Raw genomic sequence first — 12,801 nt, forward strand, 5'->3', positions numbered from 1 at the left:
AAGGACTAGTTCGTCATGAGTCGAGTTTGCATCATGGCCTGTGGGTTTCTCTGTCACCCTGGGGCCATTATTATTTAGGACAGCAAAGGCAGCACAAAAATGCTTCTCTTTGAAAGCTATGTTGCCTCTGGGCTTCGACTTCTGAACGAAATGAAGGGCCATCACCACACCAGGTCTCCTGAGGCCTGGAGGTTGTTTCCTAAGAGTGGCAAATTACTCATTGATATTTTTTCTCCAGAGTGTCTCTCTCTTTTTCTTTCCACTAACACTCTTGCCTTCTGTGAGCATGCCCTGCTTGTAACACACACACAGCATACACTGCATCGAGCATGAGAGAGAATTGGAAAGTCAGGTAGGAAATGGGCAAACCACTTTTCTGCTTTGTAAACCAATCCCTGGGCCAGCATTTAGCTTACTCAAAGGGTGTATTCTTCCATTTGGATGAATACTTATTCAGAAGGGAAAAACCTAGCTCTGTTCAAAAAAATGAAAAAGATTTGGAGCCTCCATTCATCTGTCAAATCAAACATATGAATGTAGATTCATTCATCTTGTCCATCGCTTTCACGGTTCTCTTCCACTTCAATTATGTGTGTTTTCTCAAAGAGTGGGATTCTTAAACCTAAATAATACTACTCCCACTGGTGCACAAGCACAGCCTGCTTCCTGCTTTGAGATCTACCTTAATGAACTCATTAGTTTCCTTGATTAGAGCCAGTTGGCCAGAATGAAGCTTCCAAATAAGGATCAATAGCTGAAGCAAAAAAAAAAACCCAAAAAACAAACCTTCTTTCATGACCTTCAGCTTTGTTGGTTATCACACTCAGCCCTATTATCAATGCCTCAGTAGCCAAAAGAACAAGGAACTGACAGAATAGTAATGATTAGTGCACAGCCACCACTAACATTGGAAAAGAAGCTGAAAAGCTAAAATCTAAGTCTTCCCCAAATGCTTCCTTTTTGTATGCTAAGACTAGCACCCACGATTTGACCCTCCTCTCTCCCTCTGTAACATGCCATATGGCAGGAAACTAAGCAGTTTTAAGTTTTCCCTTGCCTTATACTTACCAACATATTACTTGATAATGAGGCCCCACTAGTGTTTGGCCTCTCTGCCAAGGTCCCTCACAGCTCTAACAGAAAAATCCAGTGAAATGAGATGAACAGAAATCCAGGCGGTTTAGTACAAGAAGTGAATAAGAACTCTATAGGACTCATCTTGAAACTCGGCAAATGAGAATTATTCTGGGAAGAGTTTGCCTTCTGAGACACCTCATTTCTTCCTCTGCTACATCTTTTGTTGGAAAATGACCTTTAAGATCTCTTCCAACCTGAGGTTCTGTGAATCAACAGTAAATTGGTAATGGAAAGTTTGGAGCTGCCAAGGGGGAAAACTGCCCCTAGAAATTTCACTGCCCAGTAGGGGAGTCAGTAAACTTATGGGGATTCTAATCACTTTTCTAGTATATCAAATTCAGAATCGGCAGTGGAAATTTGTCAAAGTTAATAATGATAATGATAATAAATGTTAGTTATTACTACTGTTTGTTAAGAACTAGTTCTATGCCAGGCACTGAGCCAAACACATTTCAGGCCTTAATCTCATTCACAGAACATCAGAGCTGAAAGAGACCTTAGTTATCATAGACTCTAACTTCTTTATTTAATAGAAAAGAAAATGGAGGCCAATACTCTGTAATAACCTATATGGGAAAAGAATCTGAAAAAGAATAGATATATGAATATGTATAACTAAATCACTTTGCTGTACACCTGAAACTAATACAACATTGTAAATCAACTATACTCCAACATAAAATTTAAAAAAAATTACATTGGCTTTCATGTTTTAAAAAAAAAACTAATTTGGAAGACATTAATCCTATCATGGAAAAAATAAGTTAAGAAATGGATGAATAATAGAAATAGAACGAAGGAAGGAACTATACAGAAGGAAAGTAGATCAATGATTGAGAGTTCTGGGGATTAACTGCAAGAGAATACATTTAAGGCAAAGAAAGTAATCTATATCTTGATTGTAGTGGTGGTTATATTTGTCAAAACTTGTCAAATTATAAAATGAATGCATTTACTTTTACATAAATTATACATCAATAAAGTTGATTTTTTAGGAAAAAACAACAAAAAAAAAACGAAGGAAGGGATACATGGACCAAAGAAAATAGTGTGCTATGAACCTAGGATTAACATTAATCTAATTTGCAAACTTGGGTTAATAAATTCAATGGGTTAATAAATTCAATCAGGAGAATGGACACCTGACTTAACATTTCAGATTCTTTAGATGTTTAACTACCACCATCTAAAAATATGACCCATGACACATATGAGCCCAGGAAACAAGTTAATTCAGGGCTTGATATTACCTTTTTGTATAATATTTAAATAATGGGACACTAATAGGTCACTAACATCTTGCAGATTTCGGGAGGCTTTTGCTCCTTCTTCGACCTGCTTGAAGTTGTCTAAGATTGGCATAATTGGCCCTCACCTGTGGACATTTAAATCCTACAAAGACAAGCGGGGTCTCAGAAAGCTTTCCAGTTGGAAGCAAAGTGTAAAGGTTGTGGGTGACTTCCTTCAGGTATACATAGGAAAGAAGTGACACCAACTCTGTCACCTTCCAGCTTCTATCCCTCATCCCAGAGCAGTACACTCATCAGGATGGATATGGTGGATGGATGTGATGTTCCCCTCTCCCTAAGTTAGACTCTAATTCAGGAAAAAGCAGGTTGAGAGGGGTGGGGAAAAGAATCAAAGCAATAGGCTTGGGTCTTGGAGCTTTACCCACCAAAAGGAATGAATCCTATGACAATGGCAGCAGCCCTCCCCCAAGAGTCAAGACTTGGGCTTTTTGTAATGCCACTGGGCCCTTTTCTCCAAGACGTTTTATTGGCTCTTTTACTCTTAAACCTCTCAGAGAATCAGGGGTTTAATAACTACTGACTCAACTGGTCTTGCTTGGATTAAGTTGAATGGACCCTTGGAATTAAAACATTTTTTTGAGTTCAGGCTGTGTAGCTCTAATTCAATAATGCCAAATGATATACTGTAATTCAACACACATCTGCTATGACGTTTACTTGTTTATCTGAAGCAAGATAAATTATGACAAAATTATTTCGCAAATACCTTGTACGAGGACATCCTTTACACTTACTACATTTCACCATTTCCAGAAACTGTATACCTAGATCACTCATCATTATGTCACGTGCATGACATAACTTCATTCTTCCCATGGTGTATTCTGGATGTAGTTATTACGCAACAATTGTAAAGCTTCTGCTCCCTACCAACCTTCCCTAAACCTACTTCAGATTTTAGGAATGCATGAAAAAAGGACAATTTTTTGTCACCCTTAACCTTTAGATGCATGGTAAATAAAGGTATTTATCAGTAAGATACTTCAGAGCTGAACCTCATTGCAGTAGTTTGCCTGGAAAGAAAGGAGTTCAGCTTACACTTAATGCCAGTGAGCATCTACTATTCTTTACTGTTCTGTATAGAACGGCGGCAAAGTTCTATTTTCAAAAAGGTTACCCCATACTTACAAATAATTCATTGATAAAATTTTATTTGTCTAAAGGCAGTGGAAATACAATTCAACAGGACGCCTCTTCAGGGCTTTCCAAGTTTAAAAAAGTGTAAGATTTCCCTGGCTTTTTATTTACAAGTTTCCTGCGATGGCTCAAAACCAGATCCTGCATTAAAAAAAACTACGATTTGGATTCTGGCAGTGCTACACTTTTAAGTCCTGTGACTTAGTTGGCTCCCCCAGAGTGTCAAGAACTGAGTCCACCAAATCACTGGAGACCCTGAGGCAGGTTTCTCTCTTCAATTTTCTCCAAATGTGAGCAGGGAAACTTGATTCATAGATGTGCTAAATGAGACTGTAATATAAATAGGCTGTATAAATGCTAAATATTGCCTTCTGTGAGTGAAGATGAGACCAAGTTGTATGAAAATACTGTACATCACGATTAGAGTTTGGGTGAGGAAGACATTTCTCTAGTACTGCTGTTCATTTATTTAAAAAATAATTAAGAGTATTGTTTTGAGATCTGGCAGCATATTGAACCGTGAGAGGTGAGCATAGAGTGAATCCTGTAGGAAAGAACAGGCAATATATTTGGTATCATTAATCCTTCCTTATGCTAGTCTTTGTCATACATATTGTGCGTGTGTCCATACAGATACAAGCTGGCAAATTCATAGGATATTTGCATGTTGACATTTTGGCAGCGAGATGAAAAATGAAAAGATTTTGCGGAAAATGTCAGCAATGCAAAACTTAGTGACATTCTATAAAACTGAGCTAAGCATTACTAGGAAAAAAAAAATCTTAAGGGATGGTGGAAGTTAAGATTTCTAGGCTCGGACTTCCCTGGTGGCGCAGTGGTTAAGAATCCGCCTGCCAGGGCAGGGGACATGGGTTCAAGCCCTGGTCCGGGAAGATCCCACATGCCGCGGAGCAACTAAGCCCTTGCACTACAACTACTGAGCCTGCGCTCTAGAGCCCGTGCGCCACAACCACTGAAGCCCGTGTGCCTAGTGCCTGTGCTCCGCAACAAGAGAAGCCACAGCAGTGCGAAGCCCCGCGCACCACAACGAAGAGTCGCCCCCACCCCCGCTCGCCGCAACTAGAGAAAAGCCCGTGCGCAGTGAAGACCCGACGCAGCTAAAAATAAATAAATTAATTAAAAAAAAAAAAAAGATTTCTAGGCTCAAAGGAGCTGGGTGCTAGATGTTAGATGAAAAACTTACAGGCAAAAAGCTGATCACCTAAAGGTCAGCGAAATATTCAAGGCCACACCACTGACTAGATGAAAGACTTGGACGCACATGGAATTGGTTTTGCATTTAACAATCTGGACACTTTGGAAAACACTTTTTCTACCCAACTGTGTTGTTTGGGGGTGAGCTCTGGGTTTGGCAGATGGAGTCTCATGATTTGAGAGGTGTGAACTTCCAGAAGTGGTTCAGTTATGTGTGGAAACTAATGACTCTGAAACAAATGATCTAATCAATATTCTATTATCCAATAGCCCTTTGACTTACATTGGGCCTGGAATGCTGCAATTTCTCCTGTGTTAGTCATGCCTTCTGTATGTTTAATGATAAACTCTCTGCCAAATGGAGTCTAGGCAGGAACGGGCCTTTTCCGTTCTACAAATTCAAAGTAAAATTCCCTGAAAGCAACCGGATCAAAGGAAGAGAGGAAATTGGCAAATCTCTATAGCCAGGGTGAAAGTCAGCCCTGTCACGCTGATTGGACAAATAATAACTCTGAGTGATCTTGAGGACTATTTTTGATAGAGCATTGACAGAGCATTTCTTTAGACTTTTCAAGGTACTTTCAGGTTATTATAATATTTACTCCTCAGAGTGACACGCCAAATAAGTGGAGACATCGTCATTATTTTAACACTGTCACAGCCATCACAGTCACTTTACAGATATGGAAAGAGGGTGCTGAAATGATGTTTGCAGCCGCACACAGCTACGGAGTGATGGGACTTGGCCTGGAAGTCAGGTTTTCTGAATCCTGTATTTGTGCTAATTCCACTATCCCCGAGTTACAACAAAGTCTCTACAAAGATAAGCCCCCTAAGATATATACTTCTGTCCTATTCCTGTGCCTTTACCAGTCACTCATTGTGGAAAGTTTTTGTGTTGTTAGCTGGGGAGGAGAGACTGGAGAATTCACAGCTAAGGGCCTTCCTTCAGGGGTTCCTGAGTCCGTCATCAAGTAGCAGTTACCCCTCCCCTCATCTTTCTTCACCTCAAAGTCCAGTCATTTCTCAGCTCTGTCCCCAGATGGATATCCAAATCAACACCACTCCAAAAGTTTCTAGGAAGAAAGCAGACGTGGGATTCACTGTGTCTAAAATGCCGTTTCTCCTTTCTGACTGAATTCAGAGGTTTTCTTTTCATTTGCTAAGTTTCCAGGTCCTGCAAACTATGGATGTGATTAATTGCAATGTGCCCATATGATGAAACTCCACTAGTTTTAGGAGAAGCAATTGTGAAGTCTTGTTGGAATTCACTATAATGGACACTCTCATAAAGGATGGTTTTAAGGTTCTCAGTTGCATGCTTATTTTATAGGTGACCCAATTATCAGAGCTGTTCTTACTTGATGGCCAAAGGTGCATTTTTAAAATTGGAACTTTTCCTTATATCAATTATACCTTGACAGAGCTATTTTTAAAACTGTGTTCTCCCAACACACACGTGCTCCACATAATTATCAGTAGAACTTTGAGAACAACAGAAAAAGGTTCACACGAAAGTAGATGGGTAAGTAACAGATGCCACAAGTAAGGTTCATCGCAGGTAGGGCAGCATCAACTGAATCTCCTTCCCTTTATAGCAAATTTAATTCCTTCACTCTATTATCCCCGTTTTTCTTCCCGTATCTCCCTTGTTCCAAGTTTCCTATCAATTTGTCTATTCATCACATGTTGTCCTCCATCATCCTGATCTTCATAAATAATAATAAATGAGAAAATAGCTCAAACAATTGGAAAAAAGGAAATATATAATAATATTTCCACTACTGAAACATAGCTACTTTCATATTTATGTACTCTCTCCTAGTATTGGTATGAAATCAACTATATCTTTACTAAGTTATAAACACAACACATACACACTTTTATATTCTGCGTTTTTTATATAATGTATACTATAAATATGTCTCTGTGGTCTTTGTAATTATCATTTTAATGATCATACTCCACTGGGTTGATGTATCATAATTTACTAAACTCTACTAGGACATTTAAATTGTTTCCAATTTTTCATTGTTGTAAATAATACTGCAGAGAGTATCCTTACGAATAAAGGCTGTGTGTGTTGTAGATTATTTTTCCTTAGATGAATTAACATCTTTTGGGTCTCTCATGCTCCAAAAACTAGAGAATGGTTTGCAACCTCAAACTTTAGAGGGACCAGGTATGTAATTTAAACAAGAGAAGTGGGTCAGTAAATATGGTGAATGAATCAGCTCTTATCTCAACTCTGACAGCATTCCCCAAATCTATTTCTCTCACTACCAGTATTGCTGCATCTATCCATCCATCCATCCTTCAGTCAGTCAGTCAGTCAATACTAGTATTAAAGAAAACAGGCCCAAAATGGAGTTGCTTATGCTAAGACCCACATCAACAAACTGAGACTTCACTTAATTACAGTTTTGACTCTCCCAGAAATGGACTCTTAAAGCAGCCAATCAGGAATCACCTGATCAGCAGTTAGGCAATCTCCTGATAAAACCCTGCCATCCCCTATAGGGAAAGTAACCTTGCGAGAACCAATCTGCTTTTTTCTGTCTAGTGTAACTTCCTTGTTCTTGCTTCTTTCTTCCTATAAATGTCTTTCATTTTGTACAGCTCCTCAGAGCTCCTTTTAACCTGCTACATTGGATGCTTCCCAATTCACGAATTGTTGAATAAAGCCAACAAGATCTTTAAAATTTACTCAGTTGAATTTTGATTTATTAACCCTGGACTGGTGCTATGTTCAATGACTAATACAGAAGTCACAGTTTCATAAAGCTTTAAGCCATTTGTTGAAACATTTGCATTGTTATATTATTATTTAATTTGTCTAATTGTCAATGCTAAGTGCTGACACTAAGAAAGAAGGTGAGGGGGTGAAGATACTGCTGGAGTGGTCCAGGCAATTTCACGGAGAAAACAGAGCTCGAGATAAATTTTAAAAGATAGGTTGGGGGTTGAGTTTGAATAGAAGGAAAATATCATACAATTTTCATATTTGGTATACTTCTCAGTGCCAAATCTCAGGGAGGTTAAGATTTTAAGAATTTTTCTTTTTTATAATTTTAACCAAAGTTCTCTAACTCACAAGGAATTCCTCTTCAACCAATGAGAATCTTTACGACTCTCTGTTTCCCCTTAAGATTAAAAGTCAATTTCTGAGCAAAGTATGAGGATTTGAGCTCTTGATTGGATTAGGGGAAAGTGCTCTCTGAGACTTTCAAAATCCATTCAAAATAATCTCCTAGTCTCCAACAAGGCCAAGGCAGGCAAGTGGAAGACCATTAACCTTCCCTGTAAAGGTTGCCAGTCTGCCAACAGGATTCCCCAAATGCAGCTTTAGGCTGCTCCAGTAACCAGAGCACAGAGGTTTGTTTCCAATAAGTTCAAGCAACCTGAAGGATGCTTTGATGGGTCTATAAAGTAATTTAAATTTACTTGAAACTCTGCAATCTAATCAATAACACCAAAGGCCTTACTCAAGTGAAACAATCAACAAAAATCACCAATTTCCTGTTGTAACAGAGAAAGAATGACCGTTTCCCCTCTCCCTTCAGGTCTCATTCATGCAGGTTCTCTCTTTAAATAGCAGATGCATTAAGGGTTTCAAGTATTTTCTTTAAAAATGTTCACTTCTTTCCTTTCACTCTTCCCTCCTCTTCTGCTTAAAGTCTTTAATACATCTTGTCTGCAATTTTAATTATTTAATTTCTTCACTGCATTAGTTAAAGAAAAGACAATTTTGAGGATGCAGTATGCATGAAAGAAGTATGACTCCATGTAAAAATGGAAGAAAATTGTGTTAACACCGCACTGCAGCAGATTATTTAGTACAGAATATTTCACAAACTCTTTTTCCTTAGGGTATCCTCTTGTAAATATGGGCTAAATGACCATTTTGCTTACTGTGTCAGATAAATACCAATGAAGAAAAGACCTTCAGGAGCTTGAAGAAAGGACATGTAAGTAAAGGTAGGTCACTCTATTCTGTAAAAAGCATTTAGAAATGGGTCAAGATAAAAACAAGACTAGAAATGCTTATCACAGCACTTAACCATAGTTCTCTTTGAATATTTCTCCCAACGTAAAAATAAGATGGAATAGCAGTAGCTTTGGAACCAAGTTCAATTTGTAAAAATGCATGGTTAGCTTACAGTTAAGACACGCTCTTCAACCAAAAGTTTAATTTCCTCAAAGTTTGAGATAGCTGAACTTTTTTCAAAATGTCCTTTTTTGATTGGATGAGTATAAGTTTACTGCAGAAAAAAATTTAAAAAATAAAAATATTCCATAACTTTCCCAGACACCTCTAACCTCTAATCACTATCTGGGCTTTTTAAAAAATCTACTCTCTCTCTCGCTCTCTATTATACAGTAGGCAAATTATACATATGTGTATATGTATAATGTACACACATACACATATGTAGTTTTTCTCCTAATATTTCATTTTCATTTATTTTCACTTATATATTTCAAATATATTCTATTTCCCCATTTATTTTTTAAATATGTCTTTTCATGGCTGCAAGAGAGTTATCATACAGATATACTACACACACACACACACACACACGTTGTATATACACACATACATAACCATTATTCCATTGTGGACAATATAAGTCATTTCCAATTTGGGGGGAGTATATTACAGATAACTGTACTGACATCTGTATAGAGGCACATCTTCTTGGTTCAATGATTTTCACAGAGCAAGCTTTGCAGTCTCAAAATGACCTACGACATAGCCTGATTCTACATGGAAGTCATAAAATATCAAAAACTATAAAGAAGCTATGCTGTGTGGTGTCAACACTGCAGGCGACCTGGGTTTAAACATCAGATTTACCACTTGTATGATCTTGGGAAAATTCCTTAAAACTTTTCTGTTTCTATCTTTATCTGTAAAATGGGTATACTTCTGGGACCTACTTCATAAATCTGTAGTAAAGAGTAAATACAATAATTTATGAAAAGGGATTTAATATGTGACTTCACATAGTAGTTTCTTAATAAGAACTAGCAGTGAATATCATAAATGGTCTATGAAATACATAAACCAGAATATCTCTGAATGCCATCAAGTGGTATTTCAATTTCTCCCTGCAAATATTTTAACAGTTTTTCAATGGAGCACATGTGAGAAAAGAACAGTTCAGCCTTCAGAGAGTCTATCTCGTTGATTTTGTTAGCATACCAGCTATCATTTGCAGTTACACTGCAAATACTCAAATCCAAAAGACCCACGGATAACACACAGAGATCACAGTACTGAGTCACTCTCTGTAGATGATGCCTTCTGATTCATCCAGATCCACATATATCACCTCCATGCTATACCTAAGTTTTCTAGGTGGGCTAGGGGATCCAAGGTAAAAATGCTGGTACAGGCTGTCAAAGAGGTCATAGATGAGTAGACCTGCCCTCTGTGACTACATTCATTCTGGAAGTTCTTTCTAGAATAAGAATGTGACTGTGACCAAGTGTCCGAGTGATGCTAGATGGCCTCCGTGGGAAAGCTGATTGGATAGAGCAATTTCATCGATGGGCAGATAGGCACTTATACTGCAGAGGTGAGGAGTTTCATACGGTTCTTCCCACTGCCTGGAACATCCTTCAACCTCCACGTGATCCTTCGGTGATGAATCTTCAAAAATTCACTCAAGAAATTGGCAAAGAGCCTTTCCCAAATCTTGTACTTCTCTTGCCCACAACAATCACAAACTGCATTGTAGCCAACTTCATGTGTTTCTTTTCCTGCCTCCCCCTCCAAATACCTACGTACCTACACACACACACACACACACACCCCTACATATACATCACACACCAAGAACTTAAAACTCCTGAAGGCAAATACCATTTCCAATTCTATTTTCAATTCTAAGTAACAAGCATGTATTAGATGCCCAATAACTGTCTGTCAAATGAATAATTCCAGTCTTCCATTTCTGATCTAGACTTAGGGCTCACATCAGTTCCAGGATACGTGCTGATAAATTAGTAATATTGACAGGGATTAAAGAGCATGTCTCTTCTGAAGTATTTGTGAATGGAATGGTATAGCTGGGATATGCCTAAAAACAATCCAGTTTTTTTTTTTTTGGGTGGGGGGAGAAGGGGTGATGGCAGAAATGATAGGTATTGATGAAAAAAATTGGCCGTAATATTGATAACTGTTGAAGCTAGGTGATAAATAAGGAGGAATCAAATATGCCATTCTCTCTACATTTCTATTTGAAAATTTCCATTTCTATATTTGAAAATTCTCATAGCACAAAATAAATTTATATACACACAAAACCACAAGACACAACACATAAAAGCACATCCTGGGAAGAGTGACTTTATAAGGCCAGTATCTTAGAGAAGAGCATCATTGATGGAATTTTTTATTTTATAGCACTTGACTATTATGTTTCAGGGGATATGATTTGAAGGAGGCTCATGAATAGTTTGTTCTGCTCTGAAAGGCAACTACCACTGTACTTTGGCACAAACTGGTGGGACTACAAGAGCTAGGTAGATAAAAGTCTTCTTTATTCAAGGACCCAAAGGCAGACATTGAACCAAAAATAAGAAGAAAGAGAAACAAACCACGAGCTAGAGAAAGAAAAAGAAACAAACTCTAAGCTTCAAACATTTAAAATCTAGCCAATAAAACCCATCCACAGAGTCTTGGGAGGTGGCACCATGACTGAGGTGGTGGTGTATGTGTTTATGTTGGCCATTTCATTCCCCTAAATGTGCTTGACATCTCTAATTAACCCCTTTGGAGCAGTGGTGGCTGGAATTCTCAACTCACAGCTTTGCCCCATGCCAGCCAAATGTAATCCTGAGATGCTGCATGTACATGGTAAGGGACATTATCACCCTTCAGATTTAAGAATAACCGTCTGATCTATTAGATATAGAGGTACTAACCCTGGCTGCACACTGAAATCAATTCAATTAGAGTAGGAATTGGGTACTGACATTCTTAAAAGTTGCACCAGATGATTCTAGTTTGTTAGACAAATACCCTCAAAGCTAAAAGACAGCAGCCCCAGGACATAAATGGTATGGAAGAGTAAGAAAAAGAAATTTTGCAATTGGTCACTGAAGTGGCTGCTATGGTGTGGTACCCAGATATTTCCCCTCCACCCTTTCAAGACAAAGGCTCTCGGTCCCTGAGTGTCCTTTCTAAGATTGTTGGCTGCTGTAGGCTCTCGTCATACCCGATTCCCACCTGGGAACTGCCTCATCCAAACTTGCACCCCTCCCCAGGAGCAGTCCCTATCCAATGACTGCACAGGTAAAAAAAGCATGGTCCCCTAGCTTCAACCTGGGCCATCTCTGAAGGTCATCCCTACTTCAGAGCTCCCCGTGGGATCTGCTGAGTGTCGCAAATCAATTCTCCCTCTACCCAATCCTTCCTGGAAAGACCTCTGCATCCCAATCCTTCCCAGCTTCCTTACAGGTAGAGTTCCGCGTCGTGCTTCCCAGTAATCCCTCTCCCTGGAAATCTCCAATTCAGAGGCAATTTCCCAGGGTGTCCGACCAAGATAGCACTGGAGGCTTACTGGAATGCTGCTCAGCCTTAGTACTTACCCACCTGCATCAAGCGGGGACATGAAATCTTGCTATTTGCTTTGCTAAGAGTGATTATTTATAAAATCAATTCAGAACTGGACTAGAGCTGCTTTTCCAAAAGTCTCATCATTTCTACTAGTCATAATAGATGGGAAACTTGAGGCTATGATCCAAAATTAATATATCCAAAATATAACTGTGAGAAACATTTATCTATGTGCTACGAGTCATTCAAAGTAATCATGAACAACTGTGAGTATTATTTTTCTCAGATGTCACCAGAAACGTTGTATGATCTGGGTATTTTTTGGACTGTTCAGCTTCCTCTCCCCACAGTAGGCATCCCTCCAGGCTCTCTGATGCTGCTTTGTTCTTCTTCCAAATGCCCTCACTTCCTGGTTTTTTTTTTTTTTTTTTTTTT

This window comes from Neophocaena asiaeorientalis, unplaced genomic scaffold (assembly GCF_003031525.2).
Source record: "Neophocaena asiaeorientalis asiaeorientalis breed wild unplaced genomic scaffold, Neophocaena_asiaeorientalis_V1.1 scaffold249, whole genome shotgun sequence".
NCBI classification, from domain to species: Eukaryota; Metazoa; Chordata; class Mammalia; order Artiodactyla; family Phocoenidae; genus Neophocaena; species Neophocaena asiaeorientalis.